The sequence below is a fragment of the Calonectris borealis genome, chromosome 21 (assembly GCF_964195595.1).
Source record: "Calonectris borealis chromosome 21, bCalBor7.hap1.2, whole genome shotgun sequence".
Taxonomy (NCBI): domain Eukaryota; kingdom Metazoa; phylum Chordata; class Aves; order Procellariiformes; family Procellariidae; genus Calonectris; species Calonectris borealis.
In genome coordinates, this window is record NC_134332.1 from 9004522 (window position 1) to 9024148 (window position 19627).

Genomic DNA, 19627 nt, shown 5'->3' on the forward strand with positions numbered 1-19627 from the left:
GTACATATGGTAGAAGTTCTTCCCATAGTTCAGCAGCTAGTTTAATATATGCATTTCACTAGCAATCTCAACTTCTGTGGTCTGCTGCACTTCTGAGGCTTTCATGTGTATGAGAATCTTATCCCGGATCTTTCTTGCAAGCTAGAATTGCTTCCCTGAAATCAGTGCCAGTGCAATGGAGTGTAAACTAAGACCTATTGATCTCTCTCCTTACTTTTATTGCATTTATATGGAGAAAGAGCTATATCTCATGGGCCTCCCCAACTCAGGGAAGGGATGGGGAACATCTATTGGTGGATAATTAGAGCCGTAGCGAAGCCAGCTCTTGTCTGCATTTTGCTGTCACTTGGAAGGAAAGTTCCAGTCTGTTTAACATTACCAACATCTGGGAGCTGGTCTGCTGTAAACAGAGCAAGAATGCATGGACTGAACGTTGCTGCCAAAATCCCAGTTACAGACTTAGAGCTGAATCTCTAAATTGTATTAAATTAATAGACATTCCCTGGGAAGTTTAACAATTAAAATGGAAAGTAAAAGCTGGGTTTAATGGGCACTGGAGTGTCTTTTGCAAGTGTTGGATATTCTGCCAAAAACTTCAGCAGTTGCACTGGATGCTGTATTTTAAGTGGGGTTGTTATATAAAGCGGTGAGCTTTTCTGGGGAGACGTTGGTCCCAGGGATCTAGTAGATCCACTTAAAGAACTTGGTATCTCATCCAAACTGGTTAAGAAACCTGTGCCTTAGACTACTTCATTTAGCAAAGTAACACAGTTTCACAACTGCCCCTGAAGCTTGAGATGTTCCCAGGAGGCTTTTAGTGCTCACCTGGATTTAGGACTGCTGATTCCTCTGCCAGGCAAGGGAACACACATTTACGGGTGGTAATGCTCTCCCAGCTCCGCTGTTAGCCCTTCCCATGGGGCTGGCCACAGCTCCCCTGCTGAAAAGGACTTATCTAGGGGTACAAGCTCAGAGGGCTTGTGAAACCTCCTCGATCTTGGGAGATGGGGTAAAACGGAGCAAGTGTTCCCCTCTGCTGGAGCCTGTTGCCTGTTCTGGGTACAAGACACAGCTACAAGATCATTGCAGGCACTGAGAACTGGACAATTAGGAAGCTTTTTTTCCTGTGTCTTATAACATATGTACTGATACTGTACAGCATGTATATAAGAAAAACACTCTTGTTCTGGTGTTTGTCCTTTTTTTCTTTTGTCATCCTTATCAGACAAAGAGGGGTTTCAGTGTATCCACACATACACTAATCAAGATACCAGCAGCTTTAAACTGAATGTAATTAATAGGTTTCATGAAGGCAGTGGACTATAACCTAATTTCCTTCATATCTCAGCAACTTAATTTCCTTTGGTCCCTCCTTTCTTCTTTCTGCAAGCCTAAGCAGAAACTGTATAGGGAAAATTGTGGCTCAGAAGAATGGGAAATGGGTGTAAACTGTTAGTTATGTATTCCTGGAAAGCTGATGATTTCACGACTGAATGCAGAACGATGAGATGAAGTTGCTGCTGTTCTGCAGGCAACTGGTCTGCAAACCTCAACTAACAAGATGTTCCCCAGTGTTTTCTCTACCCGTGGAGTTGCCTGGCTCTTACATGTTTGTGGCTTTTGCTGGAAATTTAAAATAACCCAGTTAGCTGGGAGTGGGATGGAAGGCAGTGTTGGGGAGGGCTTAGGTGGGCTGTGTCTCAGCACGAATCAGTAAGAGCTGTATGTAGTGGGAATTCATATCCTCCTTGTCAGGACTGAAATCAAATAAAACACCAAATACTTTTTGTTTTGAAAGTTGTAATTACTTAAGCTCCGGGTCTAGCTGGGGTTGCAAGCGGAGCAGCTCTGGTGTATTTGTCGATCGAGTGCCCAGATGGGGACTTCCTCGCTCGACTCTGCTGCAGAAAAAGCCTGGCAGGAAAGGTTAGAGAAGTTTCAAAATATTTCTCTAGCACAACATTCTTCCAGTGGAAAAACGACTTCCTCTCATTAAAATTCAATTAGTTCGGAGGCTGTGTGGATCTCTCTGTATGGCTGGGGGAGTGCTGGGTAGGTTTGAAAAGGGGCCAAGCCTGGAGCCTAGGTTATACAAGTTAAGTTTTGTGCTGAGCTGTTGTTCAAAACAGAAGTTTACAAATGTCAGGACAGGCTCTCGCGCCGGGGTTGGGAAGTGGCAGCCGGCTTCAAGCTGTGACTGAGAGGATGCTGTTGTGAGACAGCAAAGGGCTTTTTGCAGAGAGAGAGGCAGAGAGAAAAGAAATAGCCCATGGTGCAGGATAAACATTGTCTCTGCAGGCTGTAGTAAGCAGTGTTCCTGTGGCTACAGCAGCACTGGAAGGAAGTCAGAAGACATGTGAATGTGTCTCATCTTTAGAGGGATTAACTGTTTCTTTTGATGTGCTTTTTTTAAACACATTAGAAACCAAGTCCTAGCACAGTCTAATGGGTTAGGCGTAGGAATAGAGAGAAGGAAGTTTGGGAAAGTCCCTTTCCCAGAAAGCAAAGCATCTTCTGTCGAAAACCCAGGGAGACTTCCCAAAACGCCCTGGTGATGTGATGGCCCTGCTCCTGCCTCCACTCTGCAGTGATGCACCGCTGGAGCTGCCTGTCCAGTGCCTCTGGTCTGTTGTGGATGGATCCCATCAGTGTGCAGGATCCCATCAGTTCTTGTGTAGATAACAAGAAACTGGAAGTGTGAGCCCATCTCTGCTGGCAGCAGCCTGTCAAGCCCAAGGCTGACCTCTGGTAGCCTGTGCTGGGGTAAGAGCTTGAGAATAACTTGAGGGCTTGGCAAGCCAATGCTTTGCTCGCTTGAGAGTTTACTTGGCTGTTACACACATTTCTGTTGCATATTGTACCCATTGACCATGGCTGTGGGCTATTTGGGTGCTTTGTGGGCTTTCATCTGAGATAGTCCTTGGAAGATGCTCATGCCAAGGAATTTCTGCTCCATGCACAACTCATTGCTGGCTTCAGAGGACAACACCTATCTCCCTGGGGCTTGCTCCCTCCATCAGGGTGAGCAATCAGGCTCGAATAGGGTCTCTTTCCCACCCCCAACCAAAGCCTGGCAAGGCTTTGACACGTTTAGCCAAACAGCGTGCAGCTCGCTTAATCCATTTGACCACCATGTCCCAGGGCCGTGGGGATGGCACCTCCCCATGGGGTGGCTTTTCCAACCTGCCGTTTGCTGTGGTGGGCTGGTGGAAAAGCAGTTCAGCTGGCTCTGGGCTGAAGAAGTCATTCTGGTTTAGCAGATGTGGGTTGAAACAAAGTTCAGGTCCTGGCTCAGCAAGGTCGCTGGTGCTGCATTTCAGTCCCAGAAGTGGCTGTATTACAGCAGAAATCCCATAACGCACAGCTGGAGGATCTTTATGAATGGAAAGTGCTGCACAATGTCTGTGGCAGGTAAATGTTATTGTCTCTGGGCTGGATTAGGTGAACTTAACCCCTTTGCAATGGTGTTTTGAAGCATCTCATGTAATCCCATAGAAGTTTGGTTTCTGCAATAGTGTGTGGCCCAGCCCTATTTTATGGCTTAGCATTACTCTGTAGAGCAGCACTTACAGCGATGGGCTGATGAACAAAATGAAACCTGTCCAGACCTTGCCAAAGTCCCAGATATGTGATGTCTTCCATATTTCTGCTGCAAATCCCTTTTTGTCTTCTGATCTGTCAGGAAGAGACTATTGTGTGAGGCTACTGTGCTGATAAAAGTATTGTACAGCACCTGGCTGGCAGAGCTAGCATTGGCGTCAGTAAAATTGTGGTGTGGACATTAGTAAAAAAACAAGTAGGTTTTGGTAAAACTGCTGAGGCTACCCTAGTAACAGGTGAGTACATCTGATGCAAGTTATTTTTGGTTCATCTGTTTAAAATTTTGCAGGATTGTCCCACAAGGTAACTGGTGTGTTGACCTTCTGGAAATAACGTTGGTTTGCAGTAGTGTCTGGTATTGGTGTAGATGAAATTAGTTTTCTCATGAGTGGAAAAGCTCAGTGCATGTGTATATTGCTTTTTAAGGTTTATGCCTTTTACTGTTGGCTCCTCTGGAGATAAGAGGAGCTTATTTTGTCCAGTGGAGTACCATAACTGTCTCTCATTGGTCTAGTTGGTACTGTAAAACCAAGTGGGTTTCCTCTGATCCTGCCAAACAAGGTGCAAAGTGAGAAGGTCTTGGACACCTGCAGACACCGTTCTGCCAAGGCAGTGAAACTGTGAGAGGCTGACAAAGTATTTGCTACTAGCTTATGCCAAAGCTTGTCCTGGGATGTGATATGGCGTGCTGTTGGGCTTTGGATGATGCTGAAAGGATGGTGCTTTTTATTCTCTTTCCTCCTTTGTGTTTTTGAAGACCACTAGTGAAATCAAGACATCAGAAATGGAGGGAAAGCAATTTGTGCTGGGGTGAGCCAGAAAGCCTGGGCAAGGTGCCAGAGGTGCTCTTAGGGCTGTTGAATGTTTCAAGGTGCAACAAGACAAAGCAGAATAGATGTTTCAATGCTCTTAGCTGAGACATTGGGGCTGTTCAGGTGCTGTGTTGCTCTTGGGTTGAAATGCCAACTGTTTTTTCATCTTCTGGCTTGTTTACACTTAAACAACTATCACTGTGGTTGATAATCCAGGATTTCATTTCACTGTCATCAGGGTTTTCTCCCTCCCTTCCCATGCTCTTGGCTGTAACATTTCCAGCTCTGAAAAGTGCTCTCATTTTTAAAGTTTCTGTACATTATTTTTTTCAGACACCTCTGAGGTTATAAGATTGGATCAATAACTTTTGCTTTAGTGAAAGGTGTACAAATGAAAATAGGGTTCTTATACACATAGGTGCATCTTATGGTATTTTTTTGGTGTTTGAGGATGGGGAGGTTTAGGGCTCCCCTTTTGCAGGCAGATCTGCTGTTAATATATCAAATAGCCTCTGTTTACTATTGCAGGAGGACAGCTATGCTGCTAGTACAATGGGCTTTGGGGAAAGCCAGATTGGTGGTAACTGCAATATTTGCAGACTTTCTCAGCTCACGGGTGCAAATGTACTGTGGGAACCTCAGCTCTGAATCCGTGTCTGATTCACATCTAGACCCAAGCTTGCCTCGGCACGGCTGTTGTTGCTGTTCCTGTTTGCAGGAGGTTCTTGTGCAAATGGAAACAGAGCGGTGGCAAGGTACGGAGCACACGGGAATGCTTATTTATATGTTTACGGGAGAAGCAACAAGGTCCCCAATATTCTCAAACCAGAGGCATCTGAATGTGAATGTGGCTCCACTGAGCTCAATGAGGCTTCTCACGAGTGTGGTGTTGAACCCATCATGTTCTGCAAGATCTGGGCTTAGTCTAGAGGGTCAGGAAGGAACCGGGCAGAGCTCATGCTTATTAAGTTTTTGTTAACCTTCAAAAAGCTTTTTTTTTTAATTAAGGGTTTTTACTAATGTGAATTTCTCTGTCAAGATGCACCAGAGGTACATGCTCCTGTGTATTTTCCCCTACCTCGGCAGACTGCTGAAAGCGGCTAATTTACAGTTCTGGCTGCCTGCTTTCCTGGCCCTGCCAAATCTGATTTCACCTCTTTTGCCGAAGAGCCTTTCAGGGAGTGCAAAGAGTCGATGTTTTACACCGCAAGCATATACCATGGTGTGAGATGATGGAAAATAAAACGTTCTGAGCCAGTATTAGGGTTCTTTATGGAAGATGTCTGTAGCTTTCCCCAGTCTCCTAATAATTCTCCATTTAGTTGCTGGTTTTCTCGTCATTTCTTCTGCTTTTGTTTTTTCAAAGGGATCCTCTTTAGCAAAATGGTGCATTGGAGACATATGGATTAAATCACAGAACTAGGCTCTTCCAGAAGAGCAATGCTGCCTAGAAAATGTCTACAATTATTGAAGATTATACCTCTGGATGGGTTTGCAATTAATGGTGAGATTTTTTTGCCAGAGTCCAAGCAATGCAGTCAGTCTAATCAAAACCCAAACGTGATATTTGGCTCCATTTGGCAAGGTCTCGCACACGGCATCGTCTTACACAGGTGCCCAGGGACGTCATCTGGTTTTATCAGTGTGTCCATACTGAGGGAGGAGCAGGACCTGATCCAGAATAAGAATTGCAAAACAGCTTGTAAAAGTTAGTCTGTGCTTCAGGTGGTTTCACTTGAATCCTAAACTGACACCATTTCATCTAACCTCTATCTGTCAGGTGCCAGCAAGGAAAGTGAGGATTTGGGGTGAAAACATCACATTAATTGTTTGCATACACTTTCCTCAAACTCTTGTTTTTCATTTAGGTTACTGGGTAATTGGCAGTTTACCCATCTGGACTGCAGTCAAGCTTTGTGACTGGGTCGGGGTTGCCTGTAATGATGTAGCCTTATTAGTCATGATTACAAAATACACATATTTAATGTTTCTAACTTTTTTTGATTTGGGGGTTTTTTGGTCAGTGGTAAATTCCATTTCATAAACTGTAAAAGAAACTGTGCATTGGCATGTGTAGATATTATTGCAGTTTGCTGATATCGAATGCCTTCAGGTCTCTGATAGCATACAATGCATGGTGAGATGTGCTTTATTGTTCAAACAGAACATAAAAGTGCTTTTGTTGATGTTTAACAGTTCTGCAGTGGATCATTTATCTTTTAACATGGCCATGTCAAGCATCAGCCTAGGAAGCTGCCTGGTCTTGTTGCTGCTTGCAGTGTGTCCAGAGTCGAGCCCCAGTCTTACAGGAGGAGCCGCACGGGTTTCATCTCTGGATGGGTGCTGTTGGGTGTCACCCTCAAGGCAATGGATGTCTCTTACTGGGTAGGGGCTCCTAACTTCCAGTGATATGTTGTGTCAAATGGGGTTCCGACTGCCGGGAGTCCGGATTTCCACTTCGGACACCTCCATTAGATAATGTGAACAACCCTCTCCCCGGCATCTTCGCACTCGGTAAGATACGGCATGTGCTGTAATTTAAAAATAAGGTGGAGTGGTGGCCCTTAAGCCGTACTGATCTTACTTGAGGTAGCGATAAGGGGAAGCTGTGGTCATTCAAAGCATTTTGTACTCCCTGTGTCCAGCCGAGGAGATGAAAGGAGGGCTCTGCATGGAAGGAGATTGGGAGAAAGCAGAATCCCGGGAAGCCTGGCAGTGTGTAACAGCGGTGTGCGTGGCTGCCTGGCCTGGTGCTGGTCTGGAAAGGGGACTTAGTCCTTTCAGTGTCATCCTGAGTAAGGGCTTTTTAATCGATGCTTCACGTGCAATCCCATTTGTGCAGTACCTGTGGGCAAGTGTGTGGCTGAGCCTGTTGTTTAATATAGAAGAAATCTCCTAGGTAGTGTCAGACAGTGCTGAGGAACCTGCTGGCGAGACGCAGGGTGCCCTGCTCGCTGGTCACAAGCCCGGGTGCAGCAACGGGATGGTGTTGACTGTAAATGGGAAAAGGCACCCAACCCTGAGCAAGTGCTTGTTTGAGGGGTCCTTCCTCACGATTTTGTTAGCAAAGCACAGTGAATGCTGAGGATACGGGGTACCTGGCACTCAGGAAAATCCAGGGTTAATGTCTTTTGTGAATGGCCAGTGAGGGACATGGGACCTCACCCCGGTCTGAGGAACCGCTGGCTTCCCTGTTGGCTCCTGGACAGTGGTCACAATAATAGCGATGTGCCGTGACTCCAGGGACTACCGAAGTGGGAAATAAACACATTTTTTATTATTATGGTTGAAATAGGCAGTTTTTGGAGCCTGATGGTTGCTTTATAGGAACTCCTGCAGGCTAGTTGATTTGGATGAGCTTTTGCCATTTTGGAGGGCATGGGTAAGGATGCTGAGTGGGAAGTGGGGAGAACTGTCAGTGGGAAGGATGCTAAGCAATACCATGCAGGGCTCCCATCACTGCTGTTGTCTTGGGCCACGACATGGAGAGGACAGGCAGGTTGCTGTCCAACTTTCTCTGGCCTGGGGCACCTCCTGCAGTGTGGGGTAATCAGTTGAAACTGCTAATGAGGAAAACTGAGTGATCTCTGGAAGGCAAAGCTCATCCTTCAAAACAATTTCCATCCACCACAGAGATTGTGGGGTTTGGGGAGCAGAGTTTGTGTCTAGTTGTTCCTGACGTTCACCTGGCAGAGTTTTGTATTTAAATGCTGGCAGGCAGCAACCCAGGCAGGCTCGTTATACATGATGGATGCTGTTAGGTGTGGTGTCGTTACTCTTTCAGCTGACAGCTTCGTTTGTAGTTTGCTTCCCCCCCTTGGATAGCAGGAGGGAGGAGGAGGGGGCTCGGTTTCTTCCATGGAAACTCTGAGGTGCAGAAGGCTGATTGCTGAGCCCAGACAGGGTGATGTAATGCTGGAAACCTGCTCTTCTCCGGTGACATCATGCCGAGGTTTACAGTGGTGTTGTAGACATGGATGTCTGCTGGGAGCAGGCAGCAGGACGGGGCTTCAGGAGCAGAAAAGGCACTGCACAGGGACCCAGAGTGTGTTAGGCACTGAAGAGGAGAGCAAATGAACACGTTTAGGAAAGATGATTTTCTTCAGCTTGAGCATGGGGGAAAAGCCAAATACTCATGCTATTGGGGAGAAGTTTCCAGCTGAACTTTATTGGCAGCATCGCTATGCAATATGTAGAAGTGATTATTGAGAGCAGAGCGCAATAGTGTGCCACTGGCCCAAATCAGTGCATGTTTCCCCTTGCCTGCTAATTTGGGAACCTTGTTCTATGCGGAAGGTGACACACCAATTAGTTTTATATGTATAAAAATGAATTTCTGGAGCAGAAGCCTGTGGACAGGAAAACATCCTTTCTTCTATATACGAAAATCTTGATTCATTTGCATTGCTGCAGCAAACTTATAGGAAGTACAGACTTGTCTGAGCCAAACTTGTGGGAGAGCCACTGTGTTGAGGAAGAGGGTGGTGAGCATTGAGCTCTGCAACAAGCTGGTCAGGCAGGGAGGTGGGCTTGTGTCCTTGTTGACCTGGTAGTGCTCAAGCTGAGGTTTCTTTGAAATTTAGGGCTTTATCGCTATTGTCCTGTCTTTGCAGGACACTGCTTGAAGTCTTCATTTCTATAAGGTAGGGTTTTATGCACATACCTCTCATTGCAGTGAGGACAGAGTAAACCCAGCACAGAAAAGACCATCCTAACTAGAAGTCTCTTAGTTGACTTTGTGTTCAACCCATTCCCTTGTCATTTAGGTATGAACAAATGAAACACATGTTCCTTACACATGGTGAGGCCTTTTTATTTTTTTTTTGAGGCAGTCTGGGCTGCTTGCCAAAGCCCAAAGGAAAATCCTAGCCCACTCCAGACATCCCCAGTGTGCAGGTGTACTACTTACTTTGACAGAGCCGAGCGGGATCGAATGTATATGTTCGCAATAAATACATCACCCTGGGGATGGGAGCTGGAAGAGGGTATTCCTAATGAGTTGTGCAGAATATTGGATGGGATTTGTGTATTTGTGTGTATGTGTGTTTTCTATTCCCTCCAAGAACACGGAAAAAAGTCTCTAACCGTGGGCTCATTGTTCCCCACACGTAGCCACATACTGGCTGTGGTTCAGGAGGTCAAGTCCGCTTGAACAAACAGTGCTTTGGCCACTGAAGCGAAATGTGTGGGGAGATGAGAGAATTTGTGGTGAATATTACTTTTGTGCACTGTTCTCTGCTCTGGAATGTCTGCAAACATATCAAGGTTTTCCTGAGGCTTTGATGCCTTGCATAAGCAAATTTATCTGCAAATTATGTTTACCCTCTTCCAGCTTGCTGCTCAGAATACCGAAATCTGAGCTGTGATGCTCAGCTACTGCTGGTCACGCTGTATCCGTTCCTGTTCCTTAATGGGTTTTGTTCAGATAACAGCATTTCTGGGCTGAACTTCACATCTGCTCTTCAGGCCGGAGAGGGTGTACAAACCCAGCTCCCTTTCTTGGGATGAAAAGCTTGGCTAATGCCCAATTAGCTTTGTTATGGGAGCTATGCAGGATTTTGTGTTTAAACACAAGACTTTTTGAATGCTGAATTTGAGTGGAAGATGCTGCACAGAAGTTCTCTTGCAGGAATAAAAAAACCCAAATCATCTTTCATGGACAATTAGCAGTGGTGAAACGTAATTGCAGAAATACTTTGGAGCATGGAGGTGAGAGGTGTGTGAACATCGACAAAGGAGATGGTCCAGTTCCCTGGAGAAAGGTGTACGGATGAGAGGTGTTATGCCTGTGTGCACACTAGCTCAGCTACCCTTTTTCAGCTCTTTCCTGAGCAGCCCTGGCCAAATTTGCAGCAATGGTGGGAAATAGCAATAGGAACCTGCACAAAAGCTTCCTTCTCGGGTGGTCCCAGCAGATGTATCCTGCTCAGTGCTCCATGGTTTGGTGATTGTCACCGGCCAAATGCAGGAAAAATTCTTTCCCAACCAAAATTTGGTGTTAAGTTAAATTCTGAGTGTGTCAGCAGATATCCCCATGGCTAAGCATGTAATCCCACTTATATCCTGAGATAACTTTGGCAGCCAAGTCTATTTTTCCCCCATTCCCTTTAATCCATAAAACCTGGATTCTGTATTTACCTCCTGGGGCAGAAAACATTCCAAGTCCTGATTAAAAGCCTCTGTGTATACAAAACCCTTGATCCTGAGCCACCTCGGTGTGGAGGGCTGAGGATAAAACCTCAGGGTGGATCTTGGGGTTGTGGCAGTCGGGATGGAAAGCCTGTCTGTGGGGCTGAGAAAACGGCAGCTCAGCTTCCAGATTAATTCAGCTATAAGGGGAAAAAAAAAATGGAGTAAAAGCAAGGGGTGTGCAGCTTTTAGGTATCTTAGTACTCAGAAGAGCTCCAGCTGTTGTGGGATGGGAGCAGGAAGCCCTGATGTGCTGCTAGAAGCAAAGAGCCACCCTTTGGTGATGGAAGTGAGCCCAGACTGGGGGAGGCTGAGGCTTTCCAAAAGGAGCCGTGCGTGGGCTTCAGAGCTGTCTGAGGGCTTGCCTGGGGTTTTGTACTGGGGTTTGGGAAGTGAAGTGTTTAGGGAGAGAGGAGGGGAGAGAATGGGAAATCCAGGGAGCAGCAGCATGGGACTGCCCTGTTTGCTCTTCCTGCCCTTGCAGGAGCGGTGTGGATTGTCTGACGGAGCAGCGAAATGCTGTCTGCTGTGTTTGACCATCATGGATGGTCATGGCTAGATGCTTGATGGAGACCTCAGGTTGGATTTTTTTCCTGCTGCCTCTTCCTTTTCTGTACCAAGACTGGCTGCTCCTTAAGTCTCTCTTGAGACTGTTCACCACCTTCCCTAGACCCTCTCTTTCCCTTTGTGTCCCCCACCTCCATCGTAGTCAGGGGTGGGAACGAAGCCCAAAGTGTTCTGGGTCATTGGGACCAACACCTCCCAGGCAGACACCGCGACCCTGTTTACACAGGGCTGAGTAAAAACTGAGCAACTGCCTCCACTTTGGCTCAGCGCAGCTCCAACAGCGAGTTTTCAAATGTGTAACTTAAGCCAAGAGCTTTACTTTACTACATATTTTCCACTGTGAGAGAGTTCCCCTTACAATACGCTGGCGTATCCGGCTTCGTGTGGGCGGCGCAGCCAGCAGAAGCTGATCTCGTTCCTAATTTTCCATAGATGAAAGGGAAATAAATCAATGTGAAACTGGAGCCAGGAAACGGCATCGTTCGGCGCGGAGGGGGAAGACAAAAAAGAGCAATGCTGCGATGTGCTGTGCTGCAGCTTGTAATGGGGGAGAATCTGTTTCTAAACTATCCCTTATGGTTCACACATATGTCATTGAAAAATAACTTCTATAGGAAAAACCAGCCCTTTAGCTCGGTTATTAGTGGATTATTTGATTTGGATGGAGAGAGGAAACTTGGAAGAGTGTGATCAGCCCTTGGTAAGGCGGTGACATCAGGAGATGAAGTTGGATGGGGGGAAACACTGCACTAAATGAAATGGTAAAGAAAATAGGGAACTTGAGTATGTGGTCAGGTCTGCATGACCACAAGAAGAAATGGGAAGGCTGGGCAGCTTTTGGCAGCCTTGCGGGCTCTAATTTGGGTTTACGTGGAGTTTTCAGAGGCTGCGCGCTCCCCTCCAGGCTGCATCTCCTCTCCAAGGAAAATGCTGCAATTTTCTCATTTTGTATGAGAAATGTAGCCTGGATAAAAGGGCACTGCCCAGAGCTGACCCTCGGATTGCAGATGGGGACCCCAGCCAGGCCGTGGGGCTGCTGGGGCCCTGCTGCAATGGGGATGACCTTCAGGTAGTGACAACTGGGACCTGGAGTGTGGTGGTGGCACTGGTGGGGGAGAGCCGGGCTGCCCTGGGCTACCTGATGCTCAAAGAGCAGAGGAGGACAAGGGGAAATGGGGACTTGGGTTAATTCCAGGGATTCCTAATGGATGTGATGAGGAAAATGGAGTAAATAACTTTTTTTGAGCCTGTTCTATGGAGCGCAGGATATTGAGCATACGCTTCAGAAAGGCAGTGTTATTTGGAGTACACCGGATGCAAAATGAGGGTGTTATTTCAAAATTGCTCATTGTTTCGTCTTCTCCTCTCTCCCTCAGCTTTATTAACTGCTAGTTAAAGGGCTGGCAGATTGTGATAGACAATGACATCCATTCATTTTGTCCTATTCATTTCTCAGAGGCCTGGGCTGGGCTTTCGTGGTGTGGTGTGTTTTTTTTTTTTTAATTTCCATGCTGGACAGGGGAAGGTCGGGCTGACAGTACCCTCCCTTTATGTAAGTGCCTCCCACAACGTGTGCAGGCTATCAGTTAATACAGCTTTCCAGTGTGCCTGAATGTCAGTTTTGTGGGATGCTGCCTGTGGGGCTGTTGTCTTGGCAATGCCGACCTGTGCTGGTCCCCTCGCCCTGGGGTCCCCTCACCCTGGCCTCGGGGCACCACCGAAGCAATTGGCACCCTGATGGAAGGCGGTGGTGTGGGTGCAAGCTGCTGCCCGCTCCTCCCCTGCACCGCAGGAGCTGCAGGCAGGGTGTGCGTGCGGAGGAGGGGAAAGTCTTTATTTTTTTTTTTTTTTTCCACTGCAACCACTGAAGCGAAGCCAACTTTGGTTCTGGTACCTTCCCAGATTTTCCCAGCAGTTGGCATCGCTGGTTGGCGGGGTCTGAGCCCCGCTGTCACACTGGGCACTTGTGATGGCTGTCAGGGAGAGCACCACCTTGTCACACTGTCCTGTTATTTTATCCTTGCATGAAAATTTCTTTCCTGGACTGTCAAGAGGAGGCTACAGTTGCAAAAGCCCATTGCCAGGTGTCTCCTGAGTTGCCCTGCTTAAGCATATCTGTGGAAGCAAACTTTTTGAGCAAATATTAAGAGATTTTTTTTTTAATAGTCCAATTTGCTGCTTGCAAGGGTTCAGAAGCATAATCTGACTTGATGCTTCAATTAGGGAACAAAACCACACTGTGTGAATAGACCTGAGCTAAATCAGCTCCTATTGGAAAACAATTGGAAGGAACTGCTTGAAAAACTTCTGCTGTGGAGTTATTCACACTCGTTATTTTGCAAACACTTTGGAATAGACAATAACTTAAAGAAAAGGAAAAAAGAAAACTCTGTTTAAATTTTGGATAGCTTTTGGTTTTTTTGAATAATCTGTTGCTATGAAGTCACTCTCAGCTGGTGGTATTAATATTGTAAACAGATGGTGGGTGCATCTATTAAAGGATACCTGTGAACTCAGCAGTACAATTTTTGAGCGGTTTTTGAAGTGTTCCTTGCAAAGCTATCCTATTCCTGGCTATTTACACTATTCCTGGCTAAGCATTTGTAATCTGGAGCGGGGGAAAAAACCAACAGCTGTATAGTGACCATGCTATAAAGGTTGTATCTGGGCTAGATGTAAAGACAGCGACAACAGAGCACATGGTGATTGTGGGGCCTCTATTTTTAGGGATCAACACTGTAATTTGTGTGGAGTATGACATAAATGCTGATTTTAAGTTACCAAATGAAGAGTTTGAAGGCAGAAATCACAGAGCGACAAGCTGCTGTGTGGTCATATAGAAGAAAATAACTCTCGGGGTTTGATCCTAGTGTGTTTGCTGGAGAGCCAGTAATGATTACAAGTCTGTTGTGCAGATGGATAAGCCACTCTCTTTGAGTAAAGAGAGGTTGCCTGGGTGGCAATGCCAGCCTGAACGTGACCGACATCTGGTGACAGGTAGCAGCAAATCCTTGGGCTCTGCCATGGCCCATGATGTTCCTCTGAGAGTTGCCAGGGGAGCTGGCAAGCTGAGGCCTGGAGATGCTTGGTTTTCTCCTCCATTCTTCTTGGGTCTGGAAAATTGAGGAGAAAAGGGTGTTTTCCATGTATAGGCAGAAATGCAAGAAGAACTGCTTATTTTGTGGTGTTTCAGCTCATCTTTTCCCAGTTACTGTGGGAATTGGGAATCTCGGAGATGCCTTGAGATTAGTCAGGTCTAGATTCCTTCTAATTTGTGTCTCATGGTTGCTTAAACTTTTCTTACGGTAGGAACACTAAAGAGATGTGTCCTTGTGCATGCCTGTATCTAATCAGATGTGAACTTGCTGCAAAGCCTCCCCTCAGACAATGAACTTGTATGATGCCTTTCTTTCACCTAGCTGTCCATTTCCATGACATTTATAGGAGTTTAATTATCTTGAGCCTTTTTCCTCTGTCAAAAGGGATTGAAATCAGCTATCAGATTCAAGAGTTATTGAGATAGACGGACACACCTGTGGCTGCACAAAGAGATCACACATGGCTTACTTTCAGGGGAAACCAGCCAAAAAAAAAATGCCTTGCTGTCCTAATCAATTCATTAGAGGAGAATGCTTCCTCATGTGTTAGTTTAAACCTTCAAATTAAATAACTCTCCATGTGGTTTGCTGATATACACAAGAGATGAATATTTAGTTGCTAGCAGTTGTAATTTCAGAGGTGGCCAGAAGGCTGGGTTGTTTTTTTGGTGAAGGTGTTTCCTTCTAGCATGCCTGCACTGCATACATCAGCTCTACTCCAAATATTGCCTCCAGGTAGGATCCTTGTAGGGAGAGACCCGGTTCTGCTCTAGCTCCTTGTGCTGGCAAAAATACAAGAACTGGCTCTGCCTAGCTGAACGGAGGCAACATTTTAAGATCCCACGCAAGGAGCATGCACAGATCAGGTCTGCTAAGGATCTACACCAGGTCTGACCTTAATATCTCACACATTATCTAGGAGATGGTGCAAGTGGGCCAAGTCCTTCTGCCAAACTGGCCCTGCATGCAGAGTCTAAACCTGTTTTTCTCTCATTCCAGCTCTTCTCAGAATTGGGTTTCCTATTTTTCAGTTAAAACTGGAGAAGGGAAAAGAGAGTCAGACTATTTACCATGTTCATGGGAGTTTTGGAGCAGCCAAAGAAAACTGAGTCACTTTGGAAGGGTTCTCTGCAGTCAGGTTTTTTACCTTTTTTTTTTTTTCTCTTTCCCTGAAATAGAAGGAACACCTTTGCCTAGCCAGCAACTCAAAAATAAGCCAGCAAAGGAGTTATTTCTTCCAGTCAAGCCTGGTTAGTAGCATGGTCTAGATAGATCGCATTGCAAGTTTTCCATCCCACAGCTGTGAGAACCTCTGGGACCTTTGGTGACTTAAGTCCCAGCAAGCCAAGGGACTCCAGCTCCTGTCCCATCTTCTGTTCCTGGGGAAGGTGTTGCTGCAGGAGATCTGTAAATGATTCTCAAGAGAAGTGTCAGCTGAGGATGGTCCCCAGCTGGCCGGGAGAGCCACAGCAGGCTGCTTGCTGTAGATGGATGCAGTTCTTCATCCTCCAGCCCCAAGGGTCCCCCTGAAGCTGGTGTTCACCAGCTGAGGGTCTGGGCTTCTTGCACTGCTGGGGCTAAAATCAGAGCACTAGTGGGTACCATGAGCAGGTCTTGTGGCTTGGCTTTGTATCTGCTGCAGGTGATGGAAATCCCAAAGATTATTAGGGCTTGGCTTGGGTGACTGGTGAGGGGGGTAAATGGCACATGCTCAGCTGGCTTCAAGCTGGCCCTGGTGGGCCCTTCAGAGGAGGGCTTCAAGGCTGGTGGAGAGCACTGGTGTCCTCCAAAGGGCTGGGTGGGACAGGGAGCCTGCCCTTGGCTGCAGGTTGCTTCATGGTAAGATGAGTGCCTCTGGCGTGGGCTCCCGAGGCTGTGCTGGCCGGGTCAGGGTCCATCCCTGCGGATGTGGCGTGCGGTCGGTGCTCCAGCAGGAAACGCGTGCTCCTCTCCGGAGGCGATGCCCAGGCGCTCTGTAAACACCCGGCAATAGCTGTTTGACATGTCCCAGCTTTCACAGGAAGAGGCCGGGGATAAGGATTAAGCCCTGGCTTCGGGAAAGTGGCTAGGGATATGTTGGGCTTTAGCTGGGTGTGCGCCCCATGCCAGAAGTGGAAGCTAAGTCATTAGGAAGTCAGTGTCTTTCAAAAGTACCCAAATCTGCATGCTTTCCTCCTCTATCGGTGGAGGAGCTCGTTTAAGTTAGCAGTGCTTAACATCTGTATCTGTAGATGTCACACTTAAAAATATACATGCTTAGATATGCAGCATGGATGTGCAAAACATGTATGCAAGCACTGCGGCTGCAAAGTGGAGCTTAGAGAAGCAAATGGCGTGCAAAGGGGCTGCGGAGGAAAGCGTCCTTGTCACTTGTGCACCACATGAGGTGGAAGTACTCTGGAAAAGTATCATGTTCCTGGGTAATAATTAAAGACTATATGTTGATATGTCTGGACAGAGTGATGGATTTAGGGTGTGCTATCTTAAATCTGGTATTTCTGAAATTTTGGAACCCTTGCAGCTTTAATTTTTTTAAATTGTGTATATGTGTGCACAGGCAGGTTGCTTTTAAAAGAAAAATTGCAAAATCAGCTTCAGCCATATGGTCTCACACTGACATCTATAAAGTTTATCAGCAAGCATGGGACACGTGTGTATGGGCACCTGCATGCATGTATGCATATGTGTACATATATGAAACATCTGTTATGGGTAACCTAACATGCAGCTGCTACTTTAGAGAGAAAATATTTACTTCAATGTGATGAAATTTGAACTAGAAGTCATGCAGTTTAATAAAAACGTGTGGTTTAGATTCCTTGTTCTTCGCATATGTTTCTAATCTGCTGGGGGGGTTCAGACCATCTGCCCAGAACACACAATTTTAAAAAAAAGTTTAAAAATGCTCATTTTGCAAATATAAAGACTGACTTTACAATAGGAAAATGAAATTTGAGAGTAATGTTCTCTCTTTATTGGGGTGGAGAGAGGTGGGACTGTCAGGGGTTTTTTCTTTTCTTTCTTTGGTTTTTTTTTTTTTGCCTTTAAAAACCTGAACTGTGCGCTATTATTTTTCCCCTCTTTGCAAAATAGCTGCAGAAACCTCTCATATTATTTTTGCCTATGTTACCACAGTGCTTGGCCGGGCTGCTGAGAATGAGTGAATATAAAGCAGCCTTTTGTCACACCAGTCTACGCACCCCTCTCCCTGTCCGTCCGTCCGTCCTTCCAGGCTGGGGCCGCAGAGTAGGGGAAGCTGTTCGGTTACATCCCACTTTTGATGTGCATAACTGATTGTTTCACACCCAAAAATCCTAGCAGATAGATTGTGCTTTGTTTAACAGATGTAAATATATAAAAATAGCCAGTGGAGCTGAGTATCTGAGCATGACGGTGTTGATTTAAGGATATCTGTCTCTTTGGATGTTTTTAGCAGGTCTTTGTATTTGCTTTATTTTTTAAGACATCTTGGCTGCCTTTTCCTTTCCTGCAGTCCCTACTGCTTGGCTGCTGCTTTGCCCTGGGCATACCTTCCCGTCCCATTGAAAGAGTTACGGTGTTTGTGCTTGCTCAAAAGAGGAGGAATGCAGACAAATCGCCAGCGGAGCACTGGCCCCGTGGATGGCAGCAGGGACCTGGGTGAGCAGGGAGCTTGAAGTGGAAGGGAAAATCAAAGCTTGCAAATATTCTGTTCTAAAGGACTGCAGTGTGTGATGGTGATGCCACCGTGCTTGCAGCGGCTGATGTAAGGCTGCCTGCACAGAGCTGTAAGGCGTGAGGATAAACAGAAGCCGAGGAGTCATTTCTCCTCTGGGTGGGTCCTGCTCCCTTGTGCAATTAGCTGCAACAGTCATTAAAAGTACTCGTCTGCTTTGCAGTGCAGCCTATGGAGCACGCAGCCCATGTCTGGTGGTGTGCAGCACCAGACGTGAGTCAAGGGAAAGCTGGACACGTCCCCCAGTACGTGCGTGGGACGGATGCTGCCTCCTGTGCTGCACTGCCTGACCCGGGATGCTCCTGCGGGAGCCTCTCAGCCGGCCTTGTAAGGACAAGAGATTGAAACCACAGTCCAGTTTCTGCTGTGTTGGCCACGTCTACCTACATTTTTTTTTTCCTGTTTTTTTTTCTAGCTTAAATTTCTCCATTTGCTGGAGAAAATCCCCCTTGCTACCAGCAGCCGTGCCTCTCGTGCCACCCCGCAGGTCCTGCCCCATCCGTGCCACGGCTGGAGGAGGGCTGCCTGGGGCGGACCTGCCGAGGGGTGCTGCGCTGTCCCCACGGCGGCTTTTCCAGCTCTGAAACAAAAACCCTGGAGAAACACATTGCTGTGATAGCCTTGCAGTAAATACTTTGTAGATTTGATGCTTTCTGTGCTTCTGCCAACGCCACCTGTTTTCCAAGCTGCCTTTTTCTTAAGGATTGTTTTTCTCTCTGCCCTGTGTCCCCTAAGTTCTTGGATCTTAATTAGATGACAGGTTGCTAATTTGCCTTATCTGGGTTTTTCCACCCATTTGGTAAATTTTTGAGCAAAAACTGTCCTCCAAGGTCTAGGCATCGGCTTTTAGCTAGGAAAGACACGTCATCCACTAGAAGCAATGCTCATTTATGGCTTATGGTGGGAGCCACGGGTAACAAACTGCGATGCGCACAGAATGCTTCATCTGAGCGCTGCGGCCCCACTCTGTCAGTTAGGGTCAAGGTTGAATAAGGTGAACTACAATTGTCTCAAAGCATAAAGCAGCCCCAGAGCTTTTTGGGATCTTTAAACTGGTGATTAGATGTCTCTTCTGAAAGGATGGAGGTTTCAATTAGGCAAAGTGCCTGGGGATGAATCAGTGTTGGCAGTGAAGGGATGGGGATCTGCAGCAGGGAGGATGGGACCGTGTGGTCCGGGTGGCAAGTCTAGAGCTTGGCTTGGGCTCTTGCCCTGTCATTAAACAGCCATTTGAGCTTGGTCACGTTTTTTCATCTTGTCCCATTTCTGTTCTCTTCAGGATGTTAGCAGTCCTACACGAGAAGCTCTCAGGGCAGGACGTGATGGTTAAGTGGACTGGGGGTAGCAGAGGGCTGGGGAAAGGGCGACTGTAGAGAAGTTACACGGGACTGGAGAGAGCACGGGGCCTCTGGGCTGTCAGGATTTGGTGAGGATTCCAGGGAAAGTGGCGGGAAGAAGTCAGCAATGATTAATGGGTTTGACAAACTCAGCCATTTGGAAAGGCAAGAAAATCTTTCACCCGTTGAGGATAGGAAACTGGAATGGTGGGTGGGTCTGTCTGTTGCCTGTAAAGCGCTGTTGTGTAAATAATCCATACTGCCGATGAATGCTGTGTATGTTATCTTTGGGAATTAGCTCTGCGTTGT

General features: G+C 46.7%; 1 protein-coding gene across 1 annotated transcript in view; it reads left to right on the forward strand.

Moving 5' to 3' along the window:
* The window catches only part of COL5A1 (collagen type V alpha 1 chain), a 123914-nt gene that overhangs the window by 9784 nt on the left and 94503 nt on the right, over positions 1 to 19627 (forward strand). The window lies entirely within an intron of this gene.